The sequence below is a fragment of the Microtus oregoni genome, unplaced genomic scaffold, assembly GCF_018167655.1.
Source record: "Microtus oregoni isolate MIOR12 unplaced genomic scaffold, Mior012 000035F_ref0000213, whole genome shotgun sequence".
Taxonomy (NCBI): Eukaryota; Metazoa; Chordata; class Mammalia; order Rodentia; family Cricetidae; genus Microtus; species Microtus oregoni.
The window spans coordinates 18,267,168-18,278,701 of NW_024543094.1; positions in this window are offsets into that span (position 1 = coordinate 18,267,168).

Genomic DNA, 11,534 nt, shown 5'->3' on the forward strand with positions numbered 1-11,534 from the left:
CTGCCTCTCGCATACCTGCAGGTTCTAGACCAGTAGGTCTCAACCTCTTTGGGGTTGCAGATCAGATATTCTGCATATCGCATATCTACATATGATTCACAACAGTAGCAAAAATCACAGTTATGAAGTCACAACAAAATAATTGTATGGTTGGGGTCACCACAACATGAGGAACTGTATTAAAGGGTCACAGCATTAGGAAGATTGGGGACCACTGTTCTAGGCCATTCCAAGGCAAATCGATGTCTTTAGCAGCGGCCTGGCTAGGTCTGTCTGTGACCATGCTGAGGGGAGCAACGGCAGGGCTCAGAAGCACAGAGGGAGCTGAGCACAGAACTCTCTACAGCATCCCTAGCCTACCTCCAGTTCAACCAAAACACTCCGCTTTTGTTATTTGACTTAGTGCCCACGTTGTGTCTCAATTTTGTGAAAAACAATTTTGTGAGTGCACACGAGAAAAGTTACTGGTCGGCCACAGGGTAACAGCAGCTCTCACTGCCTGAGCCGTGGAGCACTGTATGAGGAACCTCCCCCCTCTCCCCGCAGCTCACGGCAATACAGTCCAGCACCTGCTAGTCTCCGGGTACTGAGCACTGCCGTGAATGCCTGCTCCCAGGAAAGATGTGTGCTCTCTGAGGGAAAGGACTGTCTCACTCCTCACTCTATCCGGTGCCTCACAGTGATCGTGGAGGCGGGGAGAGAGGGTGAGTCAGTGGGCAAACAGGATGGATGCAGGAATGTGACCAGTGATTTGACTGGGGCTGTAGAAACACATTACTTAGTCAATGGACAATAACTCGGAAAATTCATGCAGAGAGAGGTCTGACTGTGGCATGGGCTGAGGATGGTGCAAACTGGAAGCCTCTTGGCAAAAGTCAGGAACCATTTCAGGGGGTCTAGGGCAAGGTGGGAATGAGGAGGAACAATTGTGCTTGTGAGCCCCAAATATGCATAGGGAATCTCCCCCACGGAGTTCTTAGGCACTGGGTCCTCAAGGATGGGAAGGCCTCTAAGTTGGTGCCCTCACTGACAGTGTGCTGGAGACTCATGACAGGGGCTACTCACCCCGACTCTCCAGCTCATGACTAAGCTTATTACAGAGCTGACGCAAGTGGTCCATGTGATGGGGGCACATTCTAAGCAGTTTAGAAATAGTTTCCATGAGAGAACTTCACCCTTTTACAAACTATGAGCTTAAGCAAATCCTGCCAGCCTTGTGGAAGCAAGGAAGAGACTGGTGACCGGGGCCTCTGTGGTATTCCGGCTGGAGCTATGCAATGAGATGTGTCCCCCACACAGACTCTGTGGTCATCATGCCGCTAGAGCTCCAAGGGCCCAAATCTCTCTCCCCTCATCCACACCCCCAACTTGCCCACCTCCCATCCCATCATGACTGTGCCAATCCCTGATGTTGCTTACTCAGCTCTCCTTGTAAGCTCCATGTACCCAGTAGCTGTAATATGTGGACCACTACCTGCTTGCTTTCTCTGGCACTGACCTCTGCAGAATAGGGGTCTAAAACCAGGAGAGACCCAACTCCCTTCCTTGAGTCTGGGAAGAAAATGAGAAAGGCAGACTTCCAGGGCTGACTTGAGTAAAATAAACAAATCACTAGACTCTTCGGTAAAGACTATGACAGGGCTGGCAATAGGCCTCGGTGGTAAGTGCTTCACTGCAGGAACAAGGCCCTGGGTTCCATCTTTAGCTCTGTAAGCATCACAGAGGTATCACACACCTGCAATTACACCTGTCTCTGAGAAGTAAAAGAACTGTCCAGTGGTCAGAGAGATGTGTGAAATGCTGTCAGATGCACTTTCTGCTTAGAAACTTAACATGCACCATGACGTGAAATCTCCACATCCTGCAGCCGGGTCCATCTACCTAAGTGTTAACCATGTTTAATGTGCCCACGCCTCCTTGAACTGTGTGGCCATATGGCATGCACTAACCAGGAGCAACAATGTGCCAAAAAGCTAGTGCCTGAGTTTAACCATGACTCTGCCACATATTAGCTGAGTGACCTTAAGCATGTTAGTAACTCTCTTCCAGCCATAACATGAATGCAATGATCATAATACCCACCAACGTGTGAAATGATAGTTTCTCTACTGCAGCTCAGTGGGCAACAGGGCAACATTTATACACTGAGCAGAACCCATGTTCTAAGACACTTGGGGAAACAGTACGAGAAAATTAGAATCCCTGTAGGAATCTGGGGCGACTTGAGAAAATTGGAAACTAACTGATCGCTGAATGCTTTTAATCTCAGCACTGGAGAGACAGAGGCAGGTGGCATTCATGCAAGGACAGCCTGGTCTACACAGTAGTAAGTTCAAGGCAAGCCAGGGCTACATGGTGAGATCCTGTCTCAGAAAATTACATATTAGTGGAAAGCGGGGAAATCGTGAGAAAGGAATGAGGACTTTGGAGCTCAGAAAAGGCAATACTTCCAGTGATGAAGGAGACTTTGAGGGAGTCTGCAATCAAACTGACAGATCAGAGTGCCAGTGGGACTAAGCCAAGAACAAGGGTGAGACGTGACAGTGGGGGGACAGGAGGGAGGAGCAAACAGAAGGCCAGGGTAGCAGGGAACATCCTCAGGATGGATACAGAAGAGGAGTATCCTGGGAAGAGAGGGTTCAACTCTCTCCTGGTCCTGATCTTACATAGAGAGGCTCAGGAGACATAAGTAGTAAGAGGTAAGCAATCATGGGAATCCCTGGGCTCATGGTGCCAGAATGCATGGAGGAGAGAACAGGGCATGTCCTGAGATGGGCCACACCACCAAGAGATGCAGGGGCATAGTGTATCGTGAATTCTCTGGGTGGCAGGGATGTTAGCATCCTGAAGCTGCAACCCTTCCTTTCCTGCCTCTCCCCCCGTGGATGACAGAGGCCGGCGGTTTCTACCAGTGAAGACCTCATGGGTCCCTTCTTCCTTATTCCATGTTGGCTAGGGACTGCCAAATTCCTTTCAATCCATGAACCTATGCCCTGTGTATTCTAAAACTTCTACTTCCAGCATCTGAGAAACAGATCCTAGTGTGCCCTAGAATCTAGGAAGGGAGACAGGGGACCCAGGGTTACAAAGTGCCATTGATGGGGACTCTCTGACAGAAGTGATTCTGCACAGCAAACAAACCAGGTTCACTCCCCTGCAGTTTGGATCAAAGATAGTAGCTTATAAGGTGGTCACACACACACACACACACACACACACACACACATACACACACATACATACATACACACACACACACACACACACACACACACACACACACAATGATTTTGCCTAAGCCAGAATTCACCTCATAGGTCTCCAGCTAATAAGAGAATTAAGTGTCATTTACTGGTACAACTCTACACACTACTTCGATGTTTTGCCTACTCCCAGATGAAGAGTTGCTATGGGGGTCCTCAGGAGCAACAGTGGGAGATACAATTAATTCATGATGCTGACAGCCAAGTTAAAACCATATGATACGGCAAGCAAAGGAATAAGGGATACAGTTAAATTTTTAGCCGGAACATTGGGCTGGGATATAGCTCAGTGATTCTCCTCAGGGAGCCTGAATTCAGTCCCCACAACACACACAGACACACACACACACACAAACATGCACACACATCTACAACAGTATATTTTCCAATTACCAGTAACTTCATTAAACACCTTCACTCTCTCCCTGATGCCCTCATCCCTTCATCCCTTCCTTGGACCGAATGCATCCCTGAGGTTCACTGAGGTAATGGTGGCATCTGGAATACATGCAGAATCAGCAGTGTCTGTTGTACACATTACTTTGTAATAAAGTGTGGGGGGGGCACCCTTTTCCTTCTGTCATGCCTATGTCAAAGCAGTTCTATCAAATCCACAGTGAAATCCCCGACCTGGAACATGCTCATTTCTAGTCCCAGTGGTTTGATGGAATCATCCAAGTAGCTGCCTCTCCTCTCTTGAGGATAGCACTCACCAAACACCATCAGCCATGGCCTTTCCTGAGTCAGACTCTCACCTTGAGGCTATCTGGCTTAGCTAAAAGTAGGATACCAGCTGTGGTGTGACCCTGAAACAGAGCAGGGTGCAGTCTCACCCAGGCGCCACTGTGAAATAACCCTGGGTCAGACCATAGCCTGGCCCCATGCCACTTCCCTCCTCAAGCTGCCCCTGCTATGATGTCTGTTACCAAGACGGTGTCCCTGCACCAAGAGCCTCCTAGAAAGTTCCACATGCAAATGGAATCCATTTGCACCATTCAGTCAAGCTCAGACACCAGGGCAGAACACAGCCACCCTGACTACAGCCACCTGCAAGCAAGAATGCCTCTTCTCTGATGGGGGATTTTACTCCAACAGATGAGGTAGGACAAATAAGATACAGATTGCCTCTCAACACCTACCACCACATCTGGCACCTCTGCAGTGGGCCAGGCCCCGTGCCTCATGAGCTCTGTCTGTCCTACCTCAGTTGATCCTCACAGTGGTCCAATGAAGCAGACATCACTTCGTTGCTTCTTTTCATTTGTAAAGACTCCTGTATCCTCCATCTCTTCTGGTCTATGGGCAGCAATGAAAAAGTCAGGAAGCCATTACCTTCCCCACTGCCTATCCCTTCCCTGACTCCAGCTCTCTGTGGCATTGCCATTCCTGAGTTTACCCATCTCAGGCAGAGAAATAAAGTCAACCCAATCGTGTGTCTTTTGGTATTTCTATTTTAGTATGTAAGTAAACAAACCATAGGTTTCACAGGGTGTAGAGGTGTACAGCTTCTAATCTCAATACTGGGGTGGCAGAGGTGGATGGATCTCTTGAGTCTGAGGCCAGCCCAGTATACGTAGAAAGTTCCAGGCTAGCCAGAGCTACATGGGAAGACTGTTTCTAAAGGCATGAGGGCGGGCAGGATTTGTTACCATCTCATGTATGTGTATCATTTTATTTTGATCATATGCACCCCCTATGACTCTCTTACCCTCCTCCCTCACCAGTGGTCCCCTTTTCTTCCCAAATCGTCTCCCTTCTACTTTCTTTAATTGATTTCACCTAGATTCCATATTAGAAAAAATACACAATAGTTATCTTCTGGGGTCCAACTTACCCACTTAACACATGACCCCCAGTTCCATCCATGTTCCTAAAAGTGACCTGATGGCATTCAACTTCACGATGTTTGTGTATCTCATGTCCTTCAGCTTGCTCGGTTGCCTAGCTACTGCGTGAGCAGTGGCATGGCAGTCATAGATGTGCAAACAGCATTGCAACGTCCTTAGGTGATGTTGAGTATGCACACCCAGGAGTGCTGGAGCTGGATCCTGACTTCCTAAGCTTTAACGTCAAGCACTTGACGTTTTGTTCTTTGATGTCACTCTTACTGAAGGTAAGAGCACAATAAAAAAAATCACAATACCCAATGACGTTTGGATTCCAGAAAATAGCAAATAATTCTATAGCATTAGTGTGTGCCAAATATTGTATGGGATATTACTCTTGCTAACGTTTTGTTGGTGCTCATCTCATTCAGGTTTAATTCGGCATCCTATATTTCTATTCGCTAAGTCTGACAGCCATCCTTTGGGCATGTATGCCCAAAGGGGTCTCCTTTTTTTTTAGTAACCTCAATTGGAGTAATGCCAAGAGATAAATGGTCTATGTTTGCCCTTGCAGACAGGAGATCACGTTTATATTCACAGTGTGATTTTCCCACTCAAAATGCAAACCTTTCATGAACTTAAGAAAAGAGAGAGAGACAGAGAGAGACAGAGAGAGAGAGAGAGAGAGAGAGAGAGAGAGAAGAGAAGCCTTTTATTTGCTAAACCTATGGAGTTGGGGATCTCAAGGCATTTATCTGAAAGCACTAAAGCCGCCATGTGTGGTGTATTTTGGGGGGCACATGCTTCTGCGTACACGGCTCCCACAACCTGCTCTCCTTGATTCTTTCCGCAGTGGATATTCAGGCCACAAGAACAAAAGAAAATTCCACTGAAAAGCATTCAGCAAAGTCCTATTGACTTCCCCACCTCCACCCACACTCACTGTTATGGTTGAATCAAAATTGGTGACTTAACGGAAGCAGCCTCTGTGACATTTCATAAGCAATTTAGACCCATTAGTTAAAAAACAAAAAAGAAAGAAGCCACTGTGGCTCTTCACCCTCCTCGGAAGCGTCTGTGCGTGACAGAAGGGGTGGATAAGATGGAACACTGTGACCGAGCTTATCATAAAAGCAAAACCCTTGCCTCGTGCTGCATTTTGTCTCACCTATCCCTGGTTACAGAGGTGTCCCTGCCCCAGAACTCCATGACAATAACACTTGGAAAGACACAATTTGCTTTTCCTAAGGGTGTGCCCAGGGTCGGTTTTTTCATTGCTGTAACAAAACACCAAATAAAAACTGTGGAAAGGAGGGAGGAGGGTTGGGGTTCCTCATCTCAGAGGCCTCAGTCTGGCTGACTCCGGTGCTCCTAGGCCTGTGGTAAACGGCATTGTGGACGGCCTCGGCTGAGGAGATCAACACACACAGAAGTAGGGAAATGAAGAAAGCAGGAGTGACATGGACCCTCAGAGACACACCCCAGAACTCTGCTTCCCCCATCCAGGCCCTACCTTCCAGAGTTTCCCCACACAGTGATAGTCTGTGCAATTATGAACCCATCCATCTATTGATCCTCGTGATCCAGGACTTTAAAAAGTCCCAGTTCTGGACCATGCAGCAGAGTCCACATCTCAGGATACAAATCTGACAGACACTTCATGTCAACTCCACCACAGCCTCACGCTACCATCTTATATCTTCCCACCCCTCCCATCCTTCCCAGAGCTCAGAGCTCCTTCCCTTCATGAGCCCAGTTATATTTCTTCCTTTTCACTCTCCTTCCTTAGTTTTGATGTTTCCAGAGTCACAAGCAGCCGCCTCCTTTGATAGCACTATAACCAAACGCATAGCAACCTGGACCTCCAAAACCACTTTGATACTTTACATTGTGCGTAATTTCGGCGGGGGGGGGGGGGACTGAGAAACAGAATAACTGTCCTTGTGAGAAAGGTTAACTTTCTGCGGGCACTTCCACCTCTGTCGCTGCAGAGCTTGGGGCTCATCCCAGGTCTGGGTGCATCCTGCTTCCAAAGAGCCATGTACAGAAAGACTTCATCTGGTGCAGGGCTCGAGACCTGCCTGTCCCTGTGCAGTAGCACACAAATACACACGTCACTTACTCTCTTCTCTTCCCAGGCATCTGAAGCCCTCACCACCGGGCAGAGTCTCTGGTACAGAAGACCATGGCTCAGTCAGTAATGCGCTTTCTGTGCAAGCATGAGGACCAGAGTTCATGGGAAAGTAACATCCAGCAATGCCTGGGATACCATCAGTGCTAGGCAGACTCAAACAGCAGGGAGAGACCCTGTCTCAAAAAACAGTGTAGAGAAAGCTAAAAGGATACCCAACTCACTGGGCCTGAACACACACAGAAAGAGAGAGAGACAGAGAGAGAGACAGAGAGGCAGACACACACACACACACACACACACACACAGAGAGAGACAGACAGAGACAGAGAGACAGAGAGAGACAGAGAGAGAGCAGGCACACATGGGCACACAGGCGTGCACACATGGGGAAAAGTCCCCACCTTCAAAGGCCTTTCTATACCAGTATTGTGGAAGTTGGCATTCACAGGGGATATCATTGCTCAGTGGTGAGTCTGAGATGACTGGGATAGAAAGCCTCAAAGTCAGCTCTGAGCAGCCAAGCACTGGCCACCAGGAATAGAGTAAGCTGAGGGAGTTGTTGGGGAATGAGGTCTCCAACTCCTCCCTTCCTGAGGCCATACATTATACTATGTCTCCTATTCCCACCTCTGACTTTCCCTCCTCAGAAGCTTTAGTGGTCATAAATGGGACAAAGAAATAATTAGAATTTAATCGAGTTCCTATTTTACATGGCTCAGTTGGTAGGGGTCTTACCTAACACACGCAAAACCCTGGCTTCAATCCTCAGGATCCCACAAAACAGGGCAGGATGGTGCACAGCTACAATCCTATCCCTGGGGACATGGAGTAGGAGGACCAGAATTTCAAGGACATCCTTGTCTATAGGGGGCTTGAAGTCAGCCTGGGCAACATGAGACCTGTCTCAAAGGGGAGAGGGGCTCTAAGGAGATGGTTCCATTTCTAAAGTCCCTGTCATGCAAGCCAGATCCCCACCACCCACATAAAAAAGAGGGGAGTGGGCAGCAGAGAAAAGACAGTCTTACTGAATCTGTGAACTCCAGATTTCAGAATAAAGTACAAAGCAATAGCAGAAGACACCCATCATCAGCATTGGCCTCCACACATACCTACACATACACAAGGGGGGGGGGGGAGATGGAGAGAGACAAGCAGACAGCCTCACGGACTGAGAAGGACAGGACCAGTATAAAGAGTCATGAAGTCATACATCTCCTTCCTTCTCTCACAGACAATAAGAAAAAGCCCAGAGTCAAAAGCAAGGCCAGGGCAGAAGGCCATGCAGCAAACCTCCAATACAAGAGTGCAGCGGCAGCCAAGCCTCCGTAAGCGAATGTTAAACACACCTATTATAGCAGTGACTAACAACGCAGGATGGAGTACACACGGTGTAAACACCTTTAATACAATTCTAATTCTCTCTCTGCTTCAAGAGCCACACACTGTTATGGCAACAGAACAGGAAAGCAGATCACAGTATTAATTTGATATCTCGGCTCCATTTGTTCCACATTTACAATACAACGCTCGCATAATAAGCAGCCGGGCCAGAGCCAGAGCTGAAAACCACTCTTGCTGCTGAAGGGCACCACGGAGCATCCACTCAGCCTTGGGTTTTGTGAAATAAAAAATAAATAATAATTTTCTACAAAGAATGCCAGTTTCGTCCCCCAGACAGTCTGCTGTTTGATTGACAACACATGAGAAACAGAACTGTGTAAAGGAGGGAGACAGAGACCAGGAAGGCAGCATAGCCTGTGAGAAGCAGCCTGGATTCAGAGCTAGGAAAGTCACCCAGCTGGGCTCTCAGCCCCAGGGTATTGTTCCCCTATTGGACACCCTCATTTCTCCCTTTACAACCAGAGAGATCTGCTCCAAAGAGAAACCTGAGCTAAAAGCCCTTCACTTTGCCACTTGTATCTGTTACTTTTCTTGCTGCTGTGACCGAATTCCTGGCAGGAAGCAGAGGAAGGGGGGAAGGGTTAGTTGGAGCTCACTGTCCGAGGGTACTGTCCCTCACAGAGGGGAAGATGTGGAGCTCATGGTGTGAGAGTACAGAACCTCACAGGGGAGAAGGTGTGGCGTCTGGAACAGCTTGAAGCTGCAGCAGCCGGAATGTGCGTGCGTGCGTGCGTGCTTGCTTGCTCGCTTACTCGCTTGTTCAGAGGACCAGGATGCAGAGAGTGCCTGGGGCCACGAGCTGGCTGAACTGTAACCCTAATATTCCTAATTCCTCCAGCACCACCTTGCCTCCTAAAGACTATATAGACCCCAAATTATGCCACAAGAACCCATTTTAATCCAAGCCATCGCAGGGTTCCCTCTCCGATCAAACTGTTATAAGTTGAAAGTTTCATAAATTTGAAAATACCCTAAGTCCACAGTTTATGCCACGTAACCAAACCCAGTCTTAACTAAATGACGTCTGAGGCTACCACGTGCCTACACCTAAGCACTGGCATCAACATCAGACATCATGAAAGCAGTTCACTTCTAGTGGGATGATAAACCTTATCCCTGCATCACCAAGGGTACAGGGTAAACTGTGGCCCCCTGAGGCCTTACAGAATGAACATCTCCATCACAGTCTTGACAAGGAGCAAGGTCCTTGTTCTCTCTCAAGCCACCTGAAAAGGCCCTACCTCTCAACACTACTACCCAGGAGAACAAATCCTCAAAATTATCTGGACGAGGCATGACAGACAAATTCAGACCATACTATTGGAAGAAAAAGAAGAGATGAAGCCAAAAAAATGGTTCGGTATTATTCTGAGTCTCACATAGCCCGGGCTAGCCTCAAACTTGCCAAGGAGATCTTAAACTTCTGATTCTCCTGCCTCTACCTCCCAAGTTCTGGGGTTACAGGTCTGAGCCTGTATGGAAACCTGGCTCTTACGGGGCTGGGGATGGAACCCAGTGAGGTGACTCATCTTGGTCAACTTGACTACATACAGCATCCACTAAAACCCACACAGCTGGACTTGGCTCCCAGAGCTTTTCTTCATTGGATCTTTTGAGGTGCTAAGACAAACCCTAAATCTAGGTTACATCTTCTGCTGGCAGCCCATGTAAAAAGACTTAGAAGAGGGAAGCTTCTGCTTTTTCCTTCCCGCCCTCACTCTTGCTGGCAAGTCCGTCTCCCCTGCTGGCTCATTACTTTGCTCGTGTTAGAAATATACATTGTGGAGATTCTAGCATAGACTGAAGACCAGCTAAGAAACCCAACTGTGCACTGAGCAACCAGGAGATTCTTGACCTTTCTGGAAGGAGGCAGCCATCAATGGACTAGGCAGACCAGTCTGTAAGTCACTCTAAACTATCCCCTTTAAAATACACTCATCCTATCAGCTTTGCTCCTCTAGAGAGCCTGACTAACTCACTGACTTCCTGCGTGCTAAGCCAAGCACTCTGCCAACTGAGCCAGCAAACCCAGACTCCAAGAAAATTGTTTTAATGTCCCTAGGAGAAAATTTAAGACTCCCTTGCCCTAACACTACCCAATTATACAATCAATTCTCCCCCACCCCCCAAGAATACTAAGACATGGAAATATGAAGTGGGTCCCCACGGACAACATGCAGAAAGGAGGCAGAACTGGACAATGAGGCTTGCATTCTGAGGAACAAGACAGCCAGCCTCCACTCAAGCAAACAGCCCTGTTTGCTTGAGTATCTTTCTCCAGAGAAGCTGAAACACCTCTGGGAAAAGAAAGATCCACAGACACCATACACAGGAGTCCGAAGATATGCTAATTAATATTCTCCTTCCCCACAGACCCAAAGATGAGCCCCACGGAGGCTAATCCACCTCCACATACAGCACCAACCTATTGTGGAAACTCCTTCAACCAATAGCCTTTAAGATACCAGACCACTTGGGTGTGGTCTCTTATATTATAAATGCGGCCATAAAGCTTGCACACCCACAGGCTCACAGGGGCTCTCCTCTCCTGGGCTCTCCTCTCCTCTCCTCTCCTCTCCTCTCCTCTCCTCTCCTCTCCTGCTTGGCTGCTGGATTCGGTTTCTGTTGTCCACTCCTACAGAGGACTGTGATCTGTGAGTTGCCCCTAAATAAAGAACCCTTCATTAGACCCAGTTCTGAGCTAGTATGGGACTACTTTATTCACGTTCTCCTACGCCAATATTTTTTTTCTTTCAAAGACAGTATGTAGTTCTAGCTGACCCCAAACTCTCAGTCCTCATGTGTGTGGTATCAGAGTTGAACCATGGCAGTGGCATGTGCGGTGTCAGAATTAAGCTGTGACCGTGTGTCAGAGATGAGTTCTTATGGTGGTGCACACGGTGTCAGAGC